The sequence below is a fragment of the Taudactylus pleione genome, unplaced genomic scaffold, assembly GCF_031769625.1.
Source record: "Taudactylus pleione unplaced genomic scaffold, aTauple2 ptg000036l, whole genome shotgun sequence".
In the NCBI taxonomy this organism is placed as follows: domain Eukaryota; kingdom Metazoa; phylum Chordata; class Amphibia; order Anura; family Myobatrachidae; genus Taudactylus; species Taudactylus pleione.
In genome coordinates, this window is record NW_028284438.1 from 8,411,678 (window position 1) to 8,429,795 (window position 18,118).

The window sequence follows — 18,118 nt, forward strand, 5'->3', positions numbered from 1 at the left end:
TTTTGTGACCTATCCTATGAATTTCAATAACATTGAAGTCTGGTTAGTGAACTCCCTACCTTTAGTAGAGCCGAGTTGTTACCTATTAAAAAACATTCTAAAGGCTGCTTAAGTGAGGGTAATTATCCAATTAAATTGATAGAATTTATATTAGTGACATCAGAGTATATAATTTTTTTTATTTCGCCTGTATTATGTTAGAACAGGAAAAAAGATGCAAAACAAATGTGTGTGTATAGTATATTTGTTTAATGTACATGTAATATATGATGTATTTGTACCTTGTTAAACAAATATCACACACAGTATTAAATTCACAGCTGCTAATGTAATCCAGGCAACATAATATACAAAACACATTTTGTTGACTCTCTGCCCAGAGAGCTGAGTATTTTTCTTGTTTTGGTAAATATGAAAATGAGATGCTAGTCTTAGTCCATTCCATCACAGTTATGTAAGGTTCCTTCCACAGCCTTGCTCACTGGTAAGTATAAAAGTACAGCAGAAAATGGTAAAAATGGAATGCACTCTGATAACGGCACAGGTTTCCAATTTGGTCTTTTAACATTACTTCCATTTCAAGGGGATTCAAGTCAAGAAATTTTTTTTTTTTAAACACATGACTAATTATTGCTTTTTTGTGTCTACAATAAAGTATTTTGATATATTCATTATAAAAATCTAAATGTACCGACTGTAGCTGTTTATCTGCCCAGCCACAATAATATTGTTTGGCAACTTGCATATACAATATCAACAGTTTATGCAAGGAAGCAGAAGAACAAATATAGTCTTACTGGTGCACTCTTGGAAAATAGAAAAGCAATTGAAAAGAAAAATTAGATAATAAATTAATAATACTTACTCTTTTATTGTAGAATTATTAAAGGTTAAGTATTATTAATTTATTATCTAATTTTTCTTTTCAGTTGCTTTTCTATTTTCGAAGAGTGCACCACTCAGACTATAGTTGTTCTTCTGCTTCTTTGCATAAACAGTTGATATTGTGTTTTTCACAATATTTTCTGGTGCACCACCAATCAAGTAATAGTCTTACTTTAGTTTTTAGTTGAGACCGGAATGTTGGTTTTCGGAATATATTTTGATATCTAGTACTAATGGTTCCGATTGACTAGTGCAGACTCTACCCAAATCTTCTCTATAACTTGCATATACACTAAAGCGCTAAAAGTCAGGAGATAGCAGTATGTAAAGGTAATGGTAGGTGGTGTCATTATACTGTGATGTCTTGGAAATGGCCCAACCTGTATCAGTTGTAATCTGAATCTCATGAGTCAGTTTGAACACTGGCTAGGCTGCTCATTGCAAGGTGACGTGAATTACCAGAGGTCGAACGGGGCATGTTCCAAAGTGTGTGTGTAACGGGAATACCTTATGGAAGGCATTACCACCCACAGTGGACAGGGCAGTGGCAGGCCACAGGTGCTTAATGATCATGACCAGCTGCATCCAGCCAGAGTTGTCTGTGGTAACAGGCAGGCGACACTGGCGCAAATCACATCTACATTCAATGCAGGAGGTACCAGATGCATATCCAGCAGGTCAGTGCAGCATTCTTTAGCTTCCATGGTATATGCAAGAAGAAGACCCACCAGAATGACCACGTTAACCCACCAGACACTGCGCCTCACCTGGGCTCGTGAGGGCGCTAATTGGACCCTGGAGGACTGGCAATGTGGCGTTTTCCAATGAGTCATGGTCCAAGTTGTTTCAGGTTGACGGTAGGGTTCGGGTGTGGCACAGAAACCATGAGGCAATGGAGCCCAGTTTTCAACAAGGCACCATGCAGGCTGGTGGTGTTGTTTTGCTTGATGACCATTTGCAGCCCTTGCACCGTGTCATCTGTCCCAAGTTGTCCAGAATTGGTTCGTGGAGCATTCTGGAGAGCGCCAAAGAATTGTGTGACCACCACGTTCGCCCAACATGAAAATCAAGCATTTATGGGATGTGGAGAGGTCCATTCGCACCCATGAATCCTGCACCTACAAATATCAGGGAGCTGTGAGAAGGGAATCTGTATGGTTCCCGGCAGCGGCAGCCCGACATCAGCAGAGTTTTGAGCAGCGGAAGCCCGACAGCGCTGGAAATCCTGATCGTGGATAAGTGAATATCTACTAACCTAACCCTCCTTAGGGGTGCCTAACCCTAACCCCCCCCCCCCCCAATTGCCTAACCCTAATCCCCCCTCTAAGTGCCTAACCCTAACTACCCCCTTCCCCGCTGCCTAAACCTAAGTCCCCCGGGGGGGTGCCTAACCCTAAGTCTCCCCTGAGGGTGCCTAACCCTCCCTCCCCCTAGCCTTACCCGCCCGGGGGGGTGCCTAACCCTAAGTCCCCCCCGGGAGCCCTAAACCTAAAAGCGCGGGTGTCCGCTCGCGGCGCCCGGCATCACTACGAACGGGATGCCGGTCTCCTGGTGTCGGGGAAATGCCGGGCGTCTACATCTAGATGCCCGGCATTTCACCCTTGCCGGGATATGACAGTCGGGAAGCCGGCTGCCGGTATTTAGACAGTCGGCTTCCCGATTGCATACCATGAGAAGCTATCCAGATGGAATAGGTCAACATCTCTCCAGGGGTCTTCTGTCAACTTGTGGAATGGATGCCACGTCGAGTTGCTGCACTTAGTAGAGCTAAAGGGGGTCCTTCACTATATTCCACATCCCATGACTTTTGGCACTTTTTTCTATAGGCTCCACAGGGAGACCTCGGAGTGTAGGTGATGGAACTGAATCCGGGCACCACGCAGTTAAAGCTTTCAGCTCCCAGGATGCACTGGGTCCACTTTCCCTATACCCTGAGCCAGAGGCATCTCAGTTTCGTTGGTGCCTGGCCGGAGTCTGGTTACCGTTATGCAGGGGGCTGCTTAGGCAGCCATTAAACTTGTAATTTTAGTTTAATTTTACTTCATCTTGAGCGCGCAGCAGCAGACTGTCCGGGGACCTTCTGCGCTGCCGCTTCATTACCCCTCCGGGCCACAACGCCAGTACCAATCTGGGGATCTTGGCAGGCATGCCAGGGGTCAACGCTAGCCAGGGCCCTCGGAGAGGACCCAGACTGCAACCGGACTTTAAGGAACAGGTAAAGCGGGTCGCCTCTTGCGGTGAACCGCATGTTACGGCAGTCGATACTTCCGGTCTCAGGGGACAGACCGGAGGTGCTGAGTGTGGACGCAGGCACCAGCCACCGCGATCCACTAGACCACCAGGGACATTTTTGTGCGGGAAACCAGCGTCCCAGGGGAGACAGCTTCCCTGTTTAAGCGACTCAGTCTTTTCTATGAGGTCTGGCTCTTCTGAGCTGTTCTCTGGCCACGCCCACTCTGAGATCTCAGGCGGCCATTTTTTTCATGGTGCAGTCGCAGCTCTCCCAGGACAACGCGTGGTCCGGTCCCCCTACATACCTCTCCCCAGGGTCAGCGTATGTAGCACTATTTCCTACCAGACACGGAGTTTGTGTATTTGAGTGTAGTGCCATATTTGCAGTAATTACTGTATTGTATGTGACTTGTGCCAGCGCTGCATGTCTGTGTCTCTTTTCTCTACTGTCAGCATATGGCTATACCCTTTCTCTATTTCATGCCCTAATACAGGTGTTGTTAGGGTGGTTGATATATAATCTCATACATGTGAACAATATTTGTGAGGTCGGTCACATACTGTTGCCTGCTGCACTGTCATATTTAGGCAGCAGGTCCCTGCAGCTTACCTAAGCATAAGCAAGGACCAGTATATTGTTTCCCTGTGAGTATTTGTACATACTCGTGGTTGCATTGTATCCAGTGCCATATTGTGTGTTATTTTTACCCTGCAGAAATGTCTGTCAAGGGTAATGAACACATTTCTGTACCCATTCTGCAATGTAGATTATGTACTGCAGTTTTCAGTGAGGGGGATTTGTTTTGGGATGGGTTAGGTGGGAGGTGTTATAACCCACCAGGTAGCTCAAACCCCCCCGACACGGGAACAGGAGCCCCCTTGGGCGGTTTTTTCACAGATGCTGGCCAACATTGAGGGCCGCCTAGTGGTCCCTGCTGCTCTTCCTCCTATGGGGCTACCATAGCAGCTTGTAATTCCCTCACAGGGACTACCACTCATCATACAGACCCCTGCTGTCATTCCCACTCTGAGATTGCCACAGGGTATACCTCCACCATAGGTGTATGTTTTCTCTACATCAGTGCAGAGTCTGACAGCTTCCTCTATGGCCATTCAGACCATGTTGTAGAATGAGAGACCTGTATGGCCAGCTAAGCGTCCTGTAATGTCATCTCTATCCACACAGCTATCAGAGTCTGTCATCTGATGATGATGTAGCTGACACCTCTAATCCAGACTCCCCTTTGCAAGAGGCGGAGATGAAGTCTACGATTAATATCCCTGCCTTGGTGCTTGCGGTCAGATCTGTATTGGTTATAGAGGATGATGAGCCAGCCCCTAAATCCAAATACCCTCTGTTTAAACAAATAAAGGTGACTTCGGCAGTGTTCCCTCTGTCAGATCACTTGGTGGACCACATAGCTGCTGCCTGGCAATCTTCCGGTAAGAGGTTTCAACCTCAAAAACGTTTGGCCTCATGTTACCCATTTCCTGAGGCTCATTGTAAAAAGTGGGAATCACCCCCCGCAGTGGATTCCCAGGTTACAAGATTGATTAGAAGTGCAACATTACCTATGCCTTCCATTCTTTCCTTGAAAGATCCTACAGATAGGAAAGTGGAAACTTGCCTGAAATCTATATACTCTCAGAAGCTGTTGCCCACCCATCCATGGCTATCTCCTGGGTATCGAAGGGTATAGAGTGTTGGGGCTATGCACTTGAGGACTCCTTCCCCTCGGAAGCTCCAGAGAATCCGGTGTCGCTGGTTGGCCACATCCGGGATGTGGCTGCATATATCGGTGAGGCCGCTCTAGACACTCACAGGGGTTTTCAATACGGGTGCGATAACATCGTTTTTGCGTTAATATCGGAGCTATGACGTCATTATTGCAGGTTTTAGTTTTACACTGTATTCAACATCAAAGACTTATCGCAGTTTTGAAAAGTCTTTGATAAAAAACGGGGATAACTTTTCACCATTGAATAGGTGTCGAAAAAAAGTGCAGAATTGGGGTTTAGGGGTGCAGGCTTAAAAAAAAATAGCCTGCACCCCTGGGACTGACATTTAAAAAAGAACTGTGTCAAAAAAAAAAAAATAGGGCCACCCCAAAAAAATAATGTAAACATTGGGGTGAAAAAAAAAAAAATTGTTTAACAATAGGGAATTAGGTTCAGGGCTATTCTGCAAGGATGCGGCAGGTGTTTTGAAGAATAGAATTATAGCGGCAGGTGCACAAATGCAGAATTTTGAAAAACTTACTTTAGGGACATCAAAATATGCTAGTACCCATTTTCATGTACCCCAAATTTGATGGGACCACTTAAAAAAATAAAAAAAATAACCTAAGTGCTCTTCTGCAACACTTTTTCAATGTCGGGAAAAAAACACCTGGTGCGGCTATTTAAAACCCCGACTTTCAATTAAAGGCTAAAACGGGGGTACCCATAGTGTTCCCCCATGTTTTTACAACTTTAGGGGGTCTTACAATTATTTTAAGGAAAAATTTGCATATCCAACTTCGGAGTTTCCCGTTTTCGTTAATTTTATATTGAATACGGGGATAAGCGGGAGCGCGCACCATACTTTAACGCAGGTAAAAACTCAGATATGAAACGTTAACTTCGACAGTGAAGTTAACGTTTCATATTGAATACCCCTCTAAGAAACAAACACAACACAAACGGGCGCTGTGGCTTTAAATTATGTAGGAATGATAATTGTATGCAGCTCTCTAAGGGGTGGCTGACCCCTAATTAGAAAGGACAAAGATAGCAAAATATGAGAGCGCAAACAGATAAATCAAATAATTTATTATGATAAAATATATCAAAAGTGTCTAGTGACACTAAAGTTATCTAAACATTAATACACACATGTAACAAATTAAATAATTAAATTAATGTTAAATAGCCAGAACACTGATTAAATAAACTGTATAAAGACCATATGTATTGATCAAATGGTATCACAGATATCTGATGGAATGAAAATCTGGTAAAAAAAAAACCGATTGGTGTGAAATGAAAAATATAAAAAATTAAAATATAAATAAAAAATAAATAAAAAAATTTGAACAATCTGGAGTGTTCTTCAATATCGAGTGTTAAACATCCATGCACCGATGTGCAGTATTTTGGATATATTAAGGAGCCCCCAATAAATGGTGAAGGAACAGTGTTATTATTCACAGACAAAAGTATATATGAAAAAGATTCAAATCACTTGCAATAGTCCTAGAATGGACTATTAGCACCCGTGATATTGTGCACAATACCGGCTGACCTGTTTGAGAAACTACCGACTTATATCAGGCTGATAATGGAGGGCAGTGTCCGGAATGCCGCTTCGGTGATGTGTGCTCGCCATATGGAGGAATGTTTAGATCTCCAATAGTAGGAGACGTTCACCTTTTTTTATTTATATTTTATTTTTTTATATTTTTCATTACACACCAATTGTTTTTTTTTACCAGATTCTCATTCCATCAGATATCTGTGATACCATCTGATCAATACATACGGTCTTTATACGAGATGCAATCGGGAAACCGGCTGACGTGATCCCGACAGCCGGCTTTCCGATTGCTTTATCCCGGCGTGAGTTAAATGACAGGTGTCTATATCTAGACGCCTGTCATTTTCCCAACGCCGGGAGACAGGCGCCCGGCATCCCGATTGAAGGGTTGCCGGGCGCCGCGAGCGGACAGCCGTGGGGGGGGGGGGGGAGGGATAGGTTTAGGGATCCCGGGGGCGACTTAGGGTTAGGCACCCCCCGGGAGGTTTAGGGTTAGGCACCCCCGGGGGGGGGACTTGGGTTTAGGCAGCGGGGAAAGGGGGGGTTAGGGTGAGGCACCCCTAAGGAGGATTAGGGGGGTTAGGTTATACTTACCTGAGGATGATCGGGATTTCCAGCGCTGTCGGGCTGCCGCTGCCGGGATCTGTCCTTCTGTCGGGCTGCCGGAATGCGATTCCCTTTATACAGTTTATTTAATCAGTGTTCTGGCTATTTAACATCAATTCCATTATTCATTTGTTACATTTGTGTATTAATGTTTAGATACCTTTTAGTGTCCCTAGACACTTTTGATAAATCAAATAATTTATTATGATAAATTATATCTGTTTTACGCTCTCATATTTTGCTATCTTCACTCTAGACACTAGTCTACTGACCTCCAGGGTCGCAGCTGTGTCTGCTCGCCGTTCCCTGCGGCTGTGCTCTTGGAGTGCGGATGCCGATTCTAAGAAAGGCCTGGAGGCCTTACCCTATAATAGGGCGATTTTGTTTGGTCCAGACCTGGACAAGATTGTGGACACATTGGTGAAATCAAAATCTGTGTTTCTGCCTTCGGCACCTGCTCCTTCAAAGTCTCGTACCTCCTCCTTTAGGTCCTTTCGCGCCCAAGGTAAATTTAAAGGGCAGTCCTTTCCTAGACAGTCCACTGCCAAGAAACCCGCAAAACCTAAGAAACGGGTCTGAAGTACAAGACGTCAGGCCTCCAAACCGAGGATAAACTCTCAGCCTGATGGGGCGGGCCTTCCCCTGGGAGACCCCAGAGTGGGAGGCTGACTTCTTCAGATTGCCCAGTGCTGGTGTCAAACCACCAAGGACGCTTGGGTAAAAGAAGTGGTCTCGCACGGATACGCCCTCTCATTCCTTCGAAGACCTCACCTGTTTTTCTGCTCAGTCCCTTCAGACAAGAACAAGGCCTTGCAGATCCAGAAAGCCATACAGTTCTTGCTGCAGGCAGGGGTAATTGTGCCAGTCCCACTATCCCAGCGAGGGACTGTTTACTATTCTGCTCTCTTTCTGGTGCAGAAGCCGAATGGATCTCATCGGCCTATCCTCAACCTCAAGTCCCTGAACAAATTCCTCAGGGTATCCAGGATGGAAACCTTACGCTCCATCATACTGGCTATGGAACCTGGGGATTTTATGGTATCACTGGATATTCAGGACTCATACCTACATGTCCCTGTAATGCCTTTTCATCAGCGTTATCTCCGGTTTGCTATACTACAGCAACACTTCCAGTTCAGGGCGCTACCCTTTGGCCTGTTCACAGCTCCAAGGGTGTTTACCAAAGTTATGGCCATCAGGGCGGCTTGCGGAATCAGGGTATCCGGCTACTACCGTACCTTTGTTGGCAGGTTCTCCAGAAGTGCTTTGCCACCACCTGCAGCTGACATTTGCCTTTCTACAGGCGCACGGGTGGTTAATCAATTGGAAGAAGTCCTTCCTGAATCCCTCGCAGAGGATGATTTATCAGGGGGTCCTCCTGGATTCTCAACAGCAGAGAATCTTTTTGACTTCAGACAAGATCTCCACGTTATGAATACACATGATGCCTCCACAGTCGCCGGGTGTCAATGCAGGTTCTGGGATCCATGGTGTCCACCTTCGACATGGTGGAATATGCTCAGTTTCACTCCAGGCCTCTGCAGGGGGTGATCCTCTCCAGATGGAACGGATTGCCCAACTGGATCAAAACTCAGACAATCGTGCTCTCTCCGGAGGTGCATCTGTCTCTGTCTTGGTGACTACTGACATCTCATCTAACCAAGGGTCGCCCCTTTTGGATCCCGGACTGGGTACTCCTAACAACGGACGCCAGTCTTCGGGGCTGGGGCGCAGTGACAGGTCTACACTCTTTTCAGGGTCGTTGGACAGCAGTTGAACCAACACTTCCAATGAACATATTGGAACTTCGGGCCATGTACAGGGCCCTCGAGATGGCAAAAAACCAGTGCAGGTTCAGTCCGACAACGCCACCACATTAGCTTACATCAACAATCAAGGAGGCACTCGAAGTCGGGCAGCAATGACAGAAGTGTCACGCATTCTGACATGGGCAGAGTGTCACCTCTCGGCCATTTCGGCAGTGTTCATTCTGTGAGTTCTCAATTGGGAAGTGGACTTCCTCAGCCTTCACGACGTGCATCCAGGGGAATGCTCTCTTCACCAAGAGGTGTTTCAACTTCTAGTGACTAAATGGGGCCTCCCAGAGGTGGACCTCATGGCCTCCCGACACAATCACAAATTACCAGTGTATGGGTCCAAAACAAGAAATGCCGAGGCAAGCTTGGTGGACGCTCTGTCAGTGAGGTGGACCTTCCAGTTTGCGTATCTGTTTACTCCAGTCTCCCTTCTTTCTCTGGTTCTTCAGAAGTTCAAACAAGATGGAGGCACTGGTCCTGCTGGTGGATCCAGCCTGGCCCAGGCATCATTGGTACTCAGATCTTCTGAGTCTCTTCATTGACACTCCGTTCCTATTGCCTCAATGTCTGGACCTGTTGTCTCAGGGTCCTTGCCTTTACCAGGACCTGGATTGTCTGTCTTTGACAGTGTGGCTCTTGAGACATCCCTCCTAAGGACCAAAGGCTCTGTTGTCAACACGATGCTTAGAGCACGTAAGCCGGCTTCTGCTAGGATCTACCACAGAGTGTGGCATACGTATTTCCAGTGGTGTCGTCCTAGAAATTATGACCCCCAGGTGTTTCGGATCTCCAGAGTCCTGGCCTTCCTTCAAGCTGGATTGGACCTTGGACTACGGAGAACAAAAATACCTCAGGCCCAGATGTGTTGAAAGAAATAGACTACCACAATGGGCAAGATGTCCGTATATGATTTTAATATGAGTAAAAAGACCAATAAGTACAGCTGTATCAGATATCTAACAGGTGAATGCACTACGCCTGGCCTTGCTGAAAGTGCATATCTCTGCACTGTCTGTATGGTTCCAGCGTAGAATTGCTACTCTTCCAGATATATGCACATTCTTCCAGGGTGTCCTCCGGATTCAACCTCCCTTTGTTTCCCTAGTGGCTCCTTTGGGATTTTTCAGTAGTTCTTCGGGCTCTCCATGGTCCTCCATTTGAACCACTAGCTTCGATAGACCTTAAGTGGTTAACAGCTAAAACTCTCAGCTGGCAATTACATCTGCCAGGAGAGTGTCAGAGTTGGGGCGTTCTCCTGTCGCTCCCCCTTCCTGATATTTCACCAGGTCTGGGCTGTGCTTCGTACTCGCCCTGAGTTCCTTCATAAAGTTGTTTCTAGTTTCCACATTAATGAGGAGATTATAGTCCTGGCCCTTCAGTCACCTGACCTCTCGGCAGGTGAGGCCTCCTTTGGATGTGGACCGTACCTCTTCCCTTCGGAAATCAGACTCCTTATTTGAGCTCTATGGATTTCACAAGAAGGGATGGCCAGCCATTAAGCAAACATTGGCTTTGTATAAACATCTCAGGCTTACAGGCAGGCAGACCTTCTGTTCTGTTCCTGCTTCTGGTAATGCTCATTCTACTCGGTCTGTGGGTCCCTCGCGGCCAGCTAGCCATGGCACCTCAGCTGTTCAGCTGTGTAAGGCGGCCACGTGGTCTTCTGTCCAGACCTTTTTGAGGTTCTATGCATTTGATACCTTAGCCTCTCAGGATGCTTCCTTTGGGCGCCAGATTCTCCTCTCAGCGCAGGAGCGTCCCCACCCTTATAGGACTGCTTTGGAACATCCCCAAGGTCTCCCTGTGGAGCCTATGGACCCTGAAGAAGAAAATGAGAGTTATGGTAAAAACTTACCTTGGTTAACTCTTTCTTCGAAGTCCACAGGGCACCCGCCCTGATGCACCTGGCTTCATATAGGCTATTTTATTGATCACCGTTTTCCATCTCCTGTGTGAGAATGTGATTCTTGAGTGTACCAGTCTTCCTTCTCTCTTATCCTCTTCCGGCCTTTGGCTTATTACCAACTGAGGTGCCTCTGGCTCGGGGGCAGGGTATAGGGAGAGTGGTCCCAGTGCATCCTGGGTGCTGAAAGCTTTAACTGTGTGATGCCCGCCTTATGCTCATAGATCAGGGTGCAGCTATTTCACAAAAGGATTTACCACCAACCCAATAAAGGGCCACAGTGATTGGGACACAGCAGCAGCCGGAGCTACTGCTGCTTCTATTGAAGACACGGCTGCCTGCAACCGAGTCGGGAGGAGGTCCCACTGGGTGCCCAATCACTGTCCAGCAATGATCGGGACACACTGGACGGGTAGCCACAGGTGCAGGGCTGATTTAGGCAGCTGCAGGAAGATGAGCTTCCCGCAGCTGCCTAGTTGGCATTACTGAGTGGTTGCATCAGACGTGACCATGTCAGGAAGAGCCCAATCTGGTGTGGTCGCATCTGAGTTGACCACAGCAGGAAAGTGATTAAACCACTCCACGTGCATGATTATTCATCAGGAGAGGTGTACCAGATGTTCTGCACACTGTATATGGGAAAGATTTCTGGACTGCACACCCTGAATATATATATATAATGGGAGGTGCTACCTGATGAGACAAATTGCAGGAACAAAAACAGACAAATCTCAGGTGCACAACTCCAAATTATTAATAATATATAAATGCAATACAATTTTGCAATCAATAGAGGTTTTTAGCATAATCTTGGCCAAGGTTATGGGCCTACCCAGCATATCCAGGTAACCTCTGTAGGGTAGGTCCCTAACATACTACGATTCAAATCCAGAGAGCAGGACACCCCCAAACTAGCCCAGCTAAGCCACCCCAGGGCACCGCCATAGTAAGAAAAGTGCTTTACAGGTCCACCTGCTTCAATAACATTTCAAGTGCAAATTGCATCCATTGACTTCTGTTTGAGATTGGATTCCCCTTATTTAGGTTGATTCTAATGCTGCTGCATATTGCCGTGTATTGGTCCAAGTGGTCTAAATTCCAGTAATTTTAGTAATACCTTTTATGATTTTCTGGACTATAACTTGTTTAGTGTATTTGATGCACAATACAGCTGTTATTAAATATTGTTACAATTTAATGATTTTGTTTCGTAACAATTTTATTTGAGTGCTTTTATTTGTCTCCCTTAGACTCTGTAGTTTGTATCCACTTGTAAAAAAAATATAAATATATATGTGTGTGTATATATATATATATATATATATATATATATATATGTAGTATATATCATTGACCATTATTTATTTATGTTGTATGGGAATTTCTGCGGCTTAGGATGTCCAGAAATCAGACTACTTGAGGTAGGCGTTACAGTATTGTGCGCGTATAACAAGAATGTTACTGTTATTTTTCTTCAGGATAGAAGCACTCTGATCCCTGGAGCACGATGGCCTTTGCGTCTACTGTTTTATGGCCACGCAACAGGTGACTTCGCCACATTGAATCCAGTTCTTGAAAGGATCCAGCTTGGACCAAGTTAACACTGGTAATGGTACAGTTTGTAGACAGGAAGTTCCATACTCCCTCCCTGTCGCGGGTCTCAGCTTTCCATGACTGAGACACCCGAGAGGCAGACTGTCGAAGCTGGATTATTGGCTGAGACAAGATCAGTTTAAAATTGAATCGCAGCGACACCATCTTGCGACTGGCCGCAAGACGCCATTTTGCGAAATGGCCACCTAAGTGCCATTTTAGATAAACTCACATTTTAGTACATGTGGCGATAATACCATTAGCATCATGCGAATGCATCTGTGACCATCACCATAGGTTATGGCGATTCACTAAAAGCCTATTTCATTACTTTACGTATTATAAAGGATATATTCCAGGCTTTACAGTATTGCATTAGAGCAAGTGGCCAGGTGACAACTGGCTTGTGTAGATAAGCTTCCTGCATAGTGTTTGCCCACTACGGGTGGTCTGGCTAGAATACATTAGCAAGCTTCCTGCAATGACATTATTTCAAAGGCTAGAGTGTCACCTTAGGTCTGTCTCTTGTAGCTGGGATATTTTGCATTTTCACACAAGAGACCGGGAGAATAAAGTTTCCTTTGAACACAGGAAACGTGGGGGCCTGCTGACAGAGGACATGTAGAACTATCTGGCCCAGCATGCTAAGATGTTAGAGTCAAGTGCACCCATCTTCGTACACACATTAATACGTCTTTATATCAAACCCCGAATACTCTCACATTACATATTCACACATAAGGTTTAATAAGCTTTAAAGTATATGATTTAAGTTGGTTCAGTTAGTTTAAATGCTGAGAAATAAAGATATTTGATAACGAAGGTATTATACATGATAAGCAAGTTGTGTTTGGTTTTGTTCTGATGAGTATGTTTTTTACAGCATTCTGGTGTTATCGGTGGAGAGATCGCATCATGCAAACTCAAGTTATGGATCACAGAACCTGCAAGCAACAAAATGTTTTATTTCATTAACAACTGTTAGGATGTTACAGAGGGCGTGATTAGAAAGATCCCCAGCTGTTAGAGGCAGGGAGAGTCTATTTGAACCAGCCTGTTAAATGTGCTGTAACATATGCTTCTCCTCTGGGAACCAATGATATCAGCAACAGACTCCCCTATTGTCCTTTTATTCTTGGGGGGTATAAATATGAGTGCACAAATGCTAGTCTTCATGCTGAATGCTGTATGACTGGGGGTCTCTTACTGATGCCTATCTCCGTGTCCGGAAGCGCTGCGTATGTATACTGTACTTGGGTCTGTATTATTTCCTTTTATGCCTAAATTGTGTATAGATCAATTGCGTGTAACTGTCTGAACTTTTACCTGAATAACACTTGTGCTTTGGAACCACAGATTCCACGTCTAAGTCTTTATTTGCGGTCTGACTGCGTATGCAAATTAGCATTATTCTTAGAGGTTTATAGGAAGGATTTTAGAAGGTATAGGCAGGGGTATATAGAGGTTCTGATCCAGTTTCGTTAAGACTTTTCCAACAGTTAGTTCAGGGGTCAGCTCCACGTCCTTTCAGCAGATGCTAGATAAGGCTCCTAGACGTAGGTCTACTGCATACGAGAGCCTTACTCATTTATCTGGGTTATGTCCCCAGTAGATGTAGCAACTCTTGTCAGTACAGTCCCTTCTTTTAGTTTAAGACTCAAAGCAAGCCTGCCAGAGACAGTTATCGAATTCCGTCTTCCGCTCAACTGCTAGATCTCCTAGTGGAATCACAGACTTACCCTGGTAGCCAAATGTCCAAGCGCATTACTACCTATTACCCTCTCCCAGCAGCGGATAGGGCTGAGTGGGAGTCTCCTCCCCCTGTGGATGTCCATATTACACATCTGGATAGGAAGCAAATTTATTAAAAATTATGTGATGCAGGAGCTCTATCTCGTCCTGCCCTCGTATTTGCTTGGGTGGCTAAGCAGTCGGTCACTGGGTAGACCATTTGGAGGAAGGTCTTTCCTCTGGCGCATCTCTATGGTTACAACATTAGAGAGGCGAGTTCTAATCTCTCTTAATCAGCTATAGATTCAGGCCTGGAAGACCAACACGGATAAAGACCCTGGAGGCTCTTCCCTATTCTGGTGATATTCTGATTGATCCAGAATTGGACACAAAGGTCAGCCATTTCCTAGAAGCCAGGGTTCAGCCTCTAAGACAGGGGTCTTCAACCTTTGGCCCTCCAGCTGCTGTGGAACTACACATCCCAGCATGCCCTGCCACTGTTTTGATATAACAGAAGACCCATGCTCTAAGAGCTCCAAGTCCAGAGATCAGCAACCCTGGTCCACTAGACATCCAGCTGCCAAGCCAGTGGACAAACCCTGCTGCAGAAAGGGGCGGGCCTCCTCCCAGGAGACCTTAGGGTGGGAGGCTGATTTCTTAATTTTTATAGAGTGCGAACGTGCATATAGACGCTTGGGTCAGAGATGTTGTACCTTAGGGCTACACTCTCACTTTTGCAGCATCCACCTTCCCGGTTCTTTTCCACCGGCCTTCCTACACAGCCAGAAAATTCAGAGGCTCTCAAGGCGTCTATTTGATTACCCGAGGCAATGAGATAGTAATCTATTCCTCCATCACAAAGATGGTTAGGCTTTTACACCAGTCTGTTTCTGCTTCAGAAGACAGATGGCTCTTTTAGGCCCATTCTCAATTTGAAACACTCGAACAAATTTCTCCAGATTAAGTTCCACATGGAGTCCCTTCAGCCAATCGTTATAGTATTGGAACCTGGGGACTTTATGGCATCGTTAAATATCCCAGAGGCCTATTTACAATACGCTCCAGTTACCATCGCTTTCTCAGGTTTGCAATACAATCCAGCCATTGTCAGTTTCAGGGGCTACTCTTTGGTCTGTCCACGACCCTTTGTGTGTTCATGAAGGTCATGGCGGTAGTGGTAGCATGTATTCAGTGCAATTGTGTCAGAATCTTACCTTACCTGGATGACTTGCTTCTCCCGCCTCAGTCTCTGAGAATTCTCACAGATCATATATGTCTGACAGTAGAGCTCCTACAGTCCCATAGCTGGGTAATCAATTGGAGGAAATCTACGCCATCTCCGTCACAGGAGATGATCCTCCTGGGAACATTCTTGGATTCCAGAGCTCATGGAGTCTTCCTCCCCCCAGACAAGATTTTTCTCTTACAAGCCAGAATATGCACCTTTCTAATGTTGAGTATCCATACTCTCATGCACATTCTGGGGTCATTGGTCTCAAGGTTCAACGTAGTGGATTACGGTCTGTTCCACTCCCAACCTCTCCAAACAGTCATTCTGAAGCGATTATTTTAGTCTTGCACGAATCTCGTGGCTCAGACTCTTATCCTCCCCCAAGAGGAACGTCTCTCCCTGCTGCGGTGGCTCCAGCGCTTACATCTGACCAAGGGATGCCCCTTTTGGATCCAGGAATAGGTCCTACTTACCACCAATGCAAGCCGTTGGGGGCAGTAAATTGTTATCTAATCTTCAGAATTTGACGCGTCAAGAGCCAGCTTTTCTTCCACATCCTGGAACTTTGTGCTATGTACAGGGCTCTCTGTCATGCATGGCACCTCCTTTGGAGATGTCCGGTGACTGTACTGTCAGATGGTGCAACTACCAAAGCAGCACTCGCAGTCAAGGAGCCATGTAAGAAAGCAGACTAATTCTTCGCTGGGCAGAATGTCATCTTCCAGTACTGCATGCCATTTTCAGACTGGACATTCTTGATTGGGAAACTGGCTTCCTGGGTGGTCAAGATGCCCAAGCAGGCGAGTGGGCACTGCTTCCAGACGTCTTCCAGCTATTAGTTTGTTGTGGGGCCTACCGCACATCAACATGATGGTGTCTTGCTACGATCATTAGCTTCCGAGTTATTGCTCCCAAACCAGGGATCCAGAAGCTCTCCTGGGAGAGACACTGGCGGTACCTTGGACTTTTCCTCTGATTTATGTCTTCCGTCCAATCTCAATGGTTCATCGGGTCCTTCACAAGTTCAAGCTGGAGGGAGGCACTCTGATCCTGGTGGCTCTGAATTGGCCACGATAGCTGTGGTATGTAGATCTGCTGGTCCTCTCCATGGATGCCCCTCTGCGTCTTCTCCTGCAGCCAGATCTGTTGTCTCAGGGCCCCTGCTTCCATCTGGATCTAGCCTGTCTCGCTTTGACGGTGGCTCTTGAGATGTCCATCCTAAAAGCTAAAGGATTCTCCAGGAGCGTATTTTGGACCATGCTGCAGGCTACTTCACCAGCATGTATTTATCATGTTGCATATTATGCATAAAGAATTGAATAATCAACATTCATATAATTCTTTTTTATTGTGGCTCTAAAAGTAGTATGCATGATGCCGTGCAGCTTTGTCTGGTATTGGAGTATGAATGATGGGAATACCTGTGCACTGAGTGTGCTTCTTTGTAACCAGGTGTGTTGCTACACTCTAGGTGCCCATCTGTCAAAATAAATTAGATAATAACCACAGACTGGGCCCCGTCCTGTTGCCCAGTCTGGAGGCTTCCTGTTCCTGTCCAGGTGATCGGTCTCGCTCCTGTAGCGCTGTGCCGACTTCTGGTCTTTTTTGGGGTCACTTCTGAGTGTGCACTCTCGCACTAGGTTCACGTCTCTTCTTATCAAGGCAACATACCATCACCCAAGGGATCATATTTTTTAAATAGGGACATAACCTGAAAAAGGGCCATGGCCTCATGGGGAAGGGCCAGGGAAGAGATGGGGGAGATCAGGAGATGCTGGGGATAAGAGAAGAGGAAGCTACAAGTGAGAATGATAATAAACAGGAAAACTGACAGGCCAAAACTGCGCCCTCTGCCCTGCAGTGTCCTGTGCCATGACACTGGTCGCACTACCCTAGTTACGGCCCTGTTGAGAGCTACACAATACTTTGTGGTATTGATGTATATCAGAGGGGAACTATTACACATGGCCCTGGCTGGGATAAAGGTCCCAGCTCATGTCCTCCTTAACTGAACAGTTTGGATGTGGCATGAATTATCTTTACTATGATGATATTGTACCCATTATCCACAGCAACCTGAAATCCATCAATATCCTGGTACTCAAGGAGATTAAGAACAATTATATTACAAAATACTGCATTAACATGGGAATAAACATGAATCACATGTATACATATATAAAGTGAAATCACATGCATATTTATTAATATTACACAAAATAGTTCTCAGACCACTGGAGTGGAAGCAGTGTGGTCGGTGTTTGCAGGCAAGCCTGCAGTGAGAAGTAGGCTCCTGCAGGTGAACACTTGGTAGGCCGGAAGGCACACTAGATGTTGGCCATATTGCTCTCCAGGTGTGAATAGGAGGCATAATGAGTAGAGATGAGTGGAGTAGAGGGTAGGGGAGCCCCCAAAAAGCAGGTGCAAAAGCTTTGTAAGCAGGAGCTCCAGGAATAAATGCAGTTCATGTAGCAGGCGCGACCCTGTTACGCCTTAGAAACACATTGCACATGGATGTCCTGATCCTGCTTACTAAGCCTCGCCAGCAAGAGTGTGGAGTCTTTCCTTGGAGTCTCTCATTTATTCTCCTCTTCTCCTGCTGGAGTTCTCTAAAGTCATCTTTTACCTCTTTCTTACGCTGTTGTAATGCTTCTGTCATTTCCTCATCAATGGGGACAGCTGGTGTTATGTATTGGTCCTCCTCAGCCAGACTACTCTGTTCTCCATTCCCTTGATCACTTTCAGTCTCCTCTATAGCAGGGAAAGGACTTTGTGGTCTCTCAGTGAGGGTCCACATTGCACTGTATTCCATTTCCATCTCCGTC

General features: G+C 45.8%; 1 long non-coding RNA gene across 1 annotated transcript; it reads left to right on the forward strand.

Annotated features, from left to right (window-relative positions):
• The first annotated feature begins 12,151 nt into the window (after positions 1 to 12,151).
• On the forward strand, positions 12,152 to 13,686 carry LOC148538815 (uncharacterized). Its single transcript, XR_015871411.1, has 2 exons — positions 12,152 to 12,344; positions 13,215 to 13,686. It is a non-coding gene; the product is annotated as an uncharacterized LOC148538815 (long non-coding RNA).
• The last annotated feature ends 4,432 nt before the right edge of the window (positions 13,687 to 18,118 follow it).